Genomic DNA, 7201 nt, shown 5'->3' with positions numbered 1-7201 from the left:
ACTGTGGAAAATTCTTCAAGAGATGGGAATAACAGACCACCTGACCTGCCTCCTGAGAAATCTGTATGCAGATCAAGAAGCAACAGTTAGAACCAGACACAGAGCAAGGGACTGGTTCCAAATTGGGAAAGGAGTATGTCAAGGTTGTATGTCATCACCTTGCTTATTTAACTTATATGCAGAGTACATCATGTGAAATGCTGGGCTGGATGAAGCACAAGCTGGAATGAAAACTGCTGGGAGAAATATCAATAACCTCGGATATGCAGATGACACCGTCTTTATGGCAGAGAGTGAAGAGGAACTAAAGAGCCTCTTGATGAAAGTGAAAGAGGAGAGTGAAAAAGCTGGTTTAGAACTCAGCCTTCAAAAAACTAAGACCATGGGATCCAATCCCATCACTTCATGACAAATAGATGGGGAAACAATGGAAACAGTGAGAGACTTTATTTTTTTGGTCTCTAAAATCACTGCAGATGGTGACTGTAACTATGAAATTAAAAGACTCTTGCTCCTTAAAGGAAAGGCTATGACAAACCTAGATAGCACATTAAAGAACAGAGACTTTACTTTACAGACAAAGGTCCGTCTAGTCAAAGCTATAGTTTTTCTAGTAGTCATTTATGGATATGAGAGTTGGACCATAAAGAAGGCTGAGCACCGAAGAATTGATGCTTTTGAACTGTGGTGTTGGAGGAGACTCTTGAGAATTCCTTGGACTGCAAGGAGATCCAACCAGTCCATCCTAAAGGAAATCAGTCCTGAATATTCATTGGAAGGACTGATCCTGAAGCTTAACTCCAATACTTTGGCCACCTGATATGAAGAACTGACTCATTTGAAAAGACCCTGATGCTGGGAAAGATTGAAGGCAGGAGGAGAAGCAGCCAACAGAGGATGAGATGGATGGATGGCATCACCAACTTGATGGACATGAGTTTGAGTATGTTCCAGGAGGTGGTGAAAGACAGGGAAGCCTGGCATGCTGCAGTCCATGGGGTCACAAAGAGTCAGACAGGACTGAGTGACTGAAGTGACTAAGTAGAGAGGGAGCATAAGTATGTTTGATTTGTTGTTACTGGTTTTTATGCAGGTTCATTAAGTGATTGAAAGACCAAATGCTGGGCATTCAAATATTTGTGATATGTTAAGCAGTATATGGAGAAGGCAATGGCACCCTACTCCAGTACTCTTGCCTGGAATATCCCATGGATGGAGGAGCCTGGTGGGCTACAGTCCATGGAGTTGCTAAGAGTCGGACACAACTGAGCGACTTCACTTTCACTTTTCACTTTCATGCACTGGAGAAGGAAATGGCAACCCACTCCAGTGTTCTTGCCTGGAGACTCCCAGGGACCGGGGAGCCTGGTGGGCTGCCGTCTATGGGGTCGCACAGAATCGGACACGACTGAAGCAATGCAGCAGCAGCAGCAGCAGCAGCAAGCCGTGTATTATTCTTTGTAGTCATGTTGCCTTTTGAAAGAGCTATATAAGTTACTCCTTTGAACTAGAAAGGAGTCACATATAGCTAATGAGTGTACTTATATCTTATGCTCATTTGTTTTCTGAATAAAAAGGCAGTATCTCCCAAGGGCTTCCCTTGTGGCTCAGCTGGTAAAAAATCCACCTACAATGCAGGAGACCTGGGTTCTATCCCTATTTTGGGAAGATTCCCTGGAGAAGGGAAAGGCTACCCATTCCAGTATTCTTGTCTGGAGAATTCCATGAACTGTATAATCCATGGGGTCACAAAGAGTTGGATACGACTGAACGACATTCACTTCATGTTATTTCATCTCCTTTATGGAGATAAAGCCTTTTCCATTGCCTCCTGCTGCTGCTGCTGCTGCTAAGTCGCTTCAGTCGTGTCCGACTCTGTGCTATCCCATGGACTGCAGCCTACCAGGCTTCTCCGTCCATGGGATTCTCCAGGCAAGAACACTGGAGTGAATTGCCATTTCCTTCTCCAATGCATGAAAGTGAAAAGTGAAAAGTGAAAATGAAGTCTCTCGGTCGTGTCCAACTCTTAGCGACCCCATGGACTGCAGCCTACCAGGCTTCTCCATCCATGGGATTTTCCGGGCAACAGTACTGGAGTGGGGTGCCATTGCCTTCTCCTTCCATTGCCTCATAGAGAAGACTAAAAATATTCTGAGATACAGCAGAGAGAAGGCAATATAGCCTGCTTGTTAAGCCAAACTGTGTGGATCAGATCTCAACTGTGCAGTTTTCTAGCTGTATAACCTTGGACGAGTTACTTCATATCTCTATGCTTCAGTTTCCTTATCTGTAGGATGTAGATTATAGAATCTTTACTTATAGTGCTATTTTGAGGATTGAATGACTCCATAGACCTAAAAAAAAAAAAAAAAAAAAAACTTAGAACTGTTTTTCCTAAGTTCTGTACAATTGTTCCTTAAGATAAAAGGAAAGAGAGTCTTTAGGATGGGGCTGCTAGTTATGCCCAAATATTTAGTGTTCTTTTCTTCTGTAGCAGTACTACTCCCAAATTTCAGCAGAGTATTTGGATGCTTGCTTAAAGACTGCATTCCCAGTCTCTGTTGTAGCTGATGCATAGGATATAAGTGGAAGCTGTCTGTGCTGTTTCTAGGAAATGTCTTAAGTGATCTTACGCTCCTATTACTCCCTAGATTAGTGGTTTCTCTGACAGGTTGAGTCAGAAATGTTGGCTATTTGGACCACCGAGGTGGAATCTTCAACTTGAAGATGGTAGAAAAATGGGTGGGAGAGAAGGAACCTGAGCTTTAATATCATGAAGCCACCATTCTAGCTCTAGACCTCTTATATTGACATAGGAGAGAAATCAACCTCAATTTTGTTTAACTCCTTCATATAGGTTTCCTGATGTGCAGTCATAGTACTGCTGTGATGGTTTATTGACCCCTCTTGTTTGCTGACCAAAGGCACTTCACTTTACATGGACCTTCCAGATGACCACAGAGTAACAGAGGGGAGAACAAAGTGGAAGATATTAGCAATGCCTTATAATCTGGAAATGCTTCTCAAGTGGCATTTGTCCCTTGTAGGTACTAAGGGTCAGGCAGGCAGAACTAACATTCTTCTTTTACTCATAATCCTAGAGCACTACTAGGAAGGACCTGATCCAGGAGAAAATGACAACTGAGTCTAAGTTTGCAAGTTTCTAGAACCTTTCCCATCTTACATTCCTCCTGCTATAAAGAGTTATGTTCTTGAAAGTTGCTGAGAGTAAATCTTAAGCATTTTCAACACACACACACACACACACACACAAGGAATTAACTATGTTAACTGTGGATAGATGTATGTGTTAATTATCTTGATCTCCTTAATCATTCTACAATGTATATGTATATGGAATCACCATCTTGTCTGCTTCTATATAAGTATATCCATAAAAAAAAAAAAAAGAGTTACATTTAGTTTTCAGTCTCATGCAGCTATTTTAAATGGAATACTTTGAGTGTGCATATATATTATTACAGTAAATTAGTGTTCTTCATGCCAGATTATGATAGTTGTACAAACATTAGCTTAAGCATTTCAAAAATTGTAGTAGAAATATTGGCCAGTGTAACTATGTATCTGTTTTTTGTATTTGTTTGTCTACCTGTGAACCTTTTCAAATACACATTTGACTGGATTTATAGCAATTCAACTATTAGCATTGGTTACTGAAGATGAGAAAGTCTTCACAGCTGTAAACAATTTTTAAAAAGCAAAAATGAATTGTGACTTTACAAATCAGTTGGGTAATAAAAATGGAAAAGGGCTGATGTTGGGAGGATTGGGGGCAGGAGGAGAGGACACAGAGGATCCCTGTTTGGGGAAGATTGCACATGCCATGGGCATCAAGCCTGTGGACATGACTTTGAGCTAAAATGCCGGGAGTTGGTGATGGACAGAGAGCCTGTGCTGTGCAACAACGGTTCCACTGCAAGGAGAAGCCTGCAACCACAACTCGTAGTCCCCACTCACACCTGAGCAACTGAACTGAACTGAACTGAATAACAATTCAATTATTAACATGGTTACTGAGGATGAGAAAGTCTTCACATTTGTGGACAATTTTTAAAAAGCAAAAATGAATTGTGACTTTACAAATCAGTTGGGTAATAAAAATTCATTCAGGGTTTCCGTGGTGGTCCAGTGGTTGAGAATCTGCCTGCCAATGCAGAGGACACAGGTTTGATCCCTGGTTGGGGAAGATTGCAACAAACATGGAAATTATGGTCAAGAGATGAGCCTAAATGCCAAAACTACTGAAGCCCGTGCTCCTAAAGAAATCTGTGCAGGTGCAACAACAAAGAACCAGACATGCAACAAGGATACAAGACTGGTTCCAAATTGATGCTAAAGAAAGCCTGTCAAGACAGCAATTAAGACCCAGCACAGGCAGAAATAAATATTTTTTTTAAAATTCATTCAAAACATTTGAGGGACCAGATGAAGGTATAACAAGAAAAAAGATTGCTGGTAGAGAAATATTTTATAATCTTCAAGACATATGGTTAGGTGTGTGGCTTCTAAAACATGATGAAAGAAAAATTAAAATATTAGAAAATGCTGCTACACAAGTATCACTGTGTTAGACCCTGGTAGAAATTGCTTTTCTCAGCATGGTGTTTTTCTTCCTTTCTCAGTCTGACTTTGCCTCTGGAATTCCTGGATCACACTGGAGCTTGTCAGCCTTCAGAGGCCCCTCTCTTAAGGGCTCTCGGCAGGTTCTCAGCTCCTGTCCTTTTCCCCTCAATTTGTCCTGGTGTGCAGTGTCCTTTTGGCAATGCTGCTGGTCCAAAGTCAGTACTTCATGCTTTATGCCAGGTAGTTCCCCAGAGCGATGGCAGACATAAACTGACACCTAGTTCTCTAGGTCTCTAAAGAAGGGATAATGAAGAAATCCTTTGTGGAGAGAAAGAAGGAGAAGATTCACTCCTAAATGGTACAAGGATACAAATGGCTATCAAAGCCTGGAAACATTCCATATGATGCTAAATAATCAAATGGTAAACTTTCAGGGAAAAACATCAGAAATGCAGTTGGGATGATAAATGCTGTGTATAAAATATTCATTCATGTGTTTAAAAATTCTTATTGTATGGGAGGGTTTACTATGTATTTGACAGCCTTCTAGATCCTGATGATTCCATAATAAACAAAATAGAGAAAGCCACATGGAGCTTATATTTTACTGAGAGAGTTAGGCAATAAATATGTACAAAATTAAGAGGTTTCAGGAGTGATAAAATATGAAGAAGAAAATTTAAAATACTGGCCACTAGATGGGGCTCGTTGCCTTTTGAAGGCAGAAGGAGAAGGGGATGACATTTGGTTTCACTCTGGGTGTGCCTGAAAAGATAGGAAGCCTGGCATGACACACTGTGTTATGGAGTTGCAGAGTCAGACAAGACTGAGTAACTGAAAAGATCCATAGACTCTTTCTTTCCTAAGTTTGTTTCTCTTTCTATTTCTCCTTCCCAATTTGAATTTTTTCCTTCTAGTTGATAAGGGAAAACCTTATCAACTAGACATATGAAGGCATCATCTGAGATATGTTGGTATAGGTGTTTAGATCAACTCCTTTCAAATCATAGAAATCCTCTCCCCTCAAATTCCTGGGTATTTAATTTTCTGTATTTATTTGTTTAATATCTGTATTCACCATTAGACTGTTTTCTCCTTAGGAGAGAAATTTCAACTGTGTTTTGCAGTCCTTGGCAGCATACCTGCTAGGTCCTCAACAAATATTTTGAATGGATGAATCCCTATAGTCTGAGCAACTCCTGTTTTCCACATGATGTCATCTAACTTTCTTGTTGTTGTTGTTCAACTGCTCAGTCATGTCTGACTCTTTGTGACCCCATGGACTGCAGCACCCCAGGCTTTCCTGTCTTTCCCCATCTCCCCAAACTTGCTCAAACCTATGTCCATTGAGTTGGTGATGCCATGCAATCATCTCATACTCTGTCATCCCCTTCTCCTCCTGCCTTCATTCTTTTCCAGCATCAGGGTCTTTCCCAGTGAGTCAGCTCTTCACATCAGGTGGCCAAAGTATTGGAGCTTTAGCCTTAGCATCAGTCCCTCCAATGAATTTTCAGGATTGATTTCCTTTGGAATTGACTGGTTTGATGTCCTTTCAGTCCAAGGGACTCTCATAAGTCTTCTCTAACACTGCGGTCAAAAGCATCAATTCTTCAGTGCTCAGCCTTCTTTATGGTCCAGCTCTCACATCCATACATGAGTACTAGAAAAACCATAGCTTTGATTATATGGACCTTTGTTGGCAAAGTGATGTCTCTGCTTTTTAATACGCTGTCTTGGTTTGTCATAGCTTTTCTTTCAAGGAGCAAGTGTCTTATAGTTTCATGGCTGCAGTCACCATCTGCAGTGATTTTGGAGCCCAAGAAAATAAAGTTAGTCAAAAAAATCTGTCTAGAGAGATTGTTTTGGAGTTAGGTTGGAAAAAATCTCCATGATAAAAACTGGGTGAGTTTGCCTGTCTTGTGTTCTATGAATGGTTCTCTGTCAAAGACCTCCCCAGGGGATGGGAAGAGTAAGGTATGTGTGTTTGTATATGACAGGCAAATAATTTGGCATTTTGAGTTCTAACCCATATTTTTCCTTTTTTATTTGGATAAAAGCCCAACACAACAATGGACCAATTTTTAGTGCCCATTGGAACTTAGCTGCCAGTGTTAGGCACATGCTTTTGTCAGGGCTGACTCTAGAAAAGCGTCTTAAACCTTCTCTGTGCAGTGAGTGGAAGGATCATTGTAAAAACTCCTAGGTAGATGGAATCTATGCTGTAATCTCTTGATATTAGATTTGTTTTTAATGCAGAGAACATGTACAGGTTTTGTTAGATTTATACCTTAAGTGTCTTTTTTTGGTAACTATTATAAATGGCATTAATTTTTCAGTTTTGGTCTCTGTGTTCATTGCTTGTATGTAGAAATACAGTTGAAGATAGATTTTTGTGTGTTGATCTTGTATACTACAAGCTTGTTAATAAACTCACATTAGTTCTAAGATGTTGATTTCCTGGGACTCTCTATGTGGATGATCTTGTTTGAGAATAAGGACATTTTATTTTATTCTTTCTGATCTATATGCCTTTTATTTCTTTCTCTTGCCATATTATGCTAAAACTTTCAGTGTAACATTGAACTGGAGTGGTGAGAACAGACATCTTTGCCTTATC

This window comes from Bos mutus, chromosome 3 (assembly GCF_027580195.1).
Source record: "Bos mutus isolate GX-2022 chromosome 3, NWIPB_WYAK_1.1, whole genome shotgun sequence".
Classification (NCBI taxonomy): Eukaryota; Metazoa; Chordata; class Mammalia; order Artiodactyla; family Bovidae; genus Bos; species Bos mutus.
This window is presented reverse-complemented; position numbering follows the sequence as displayed.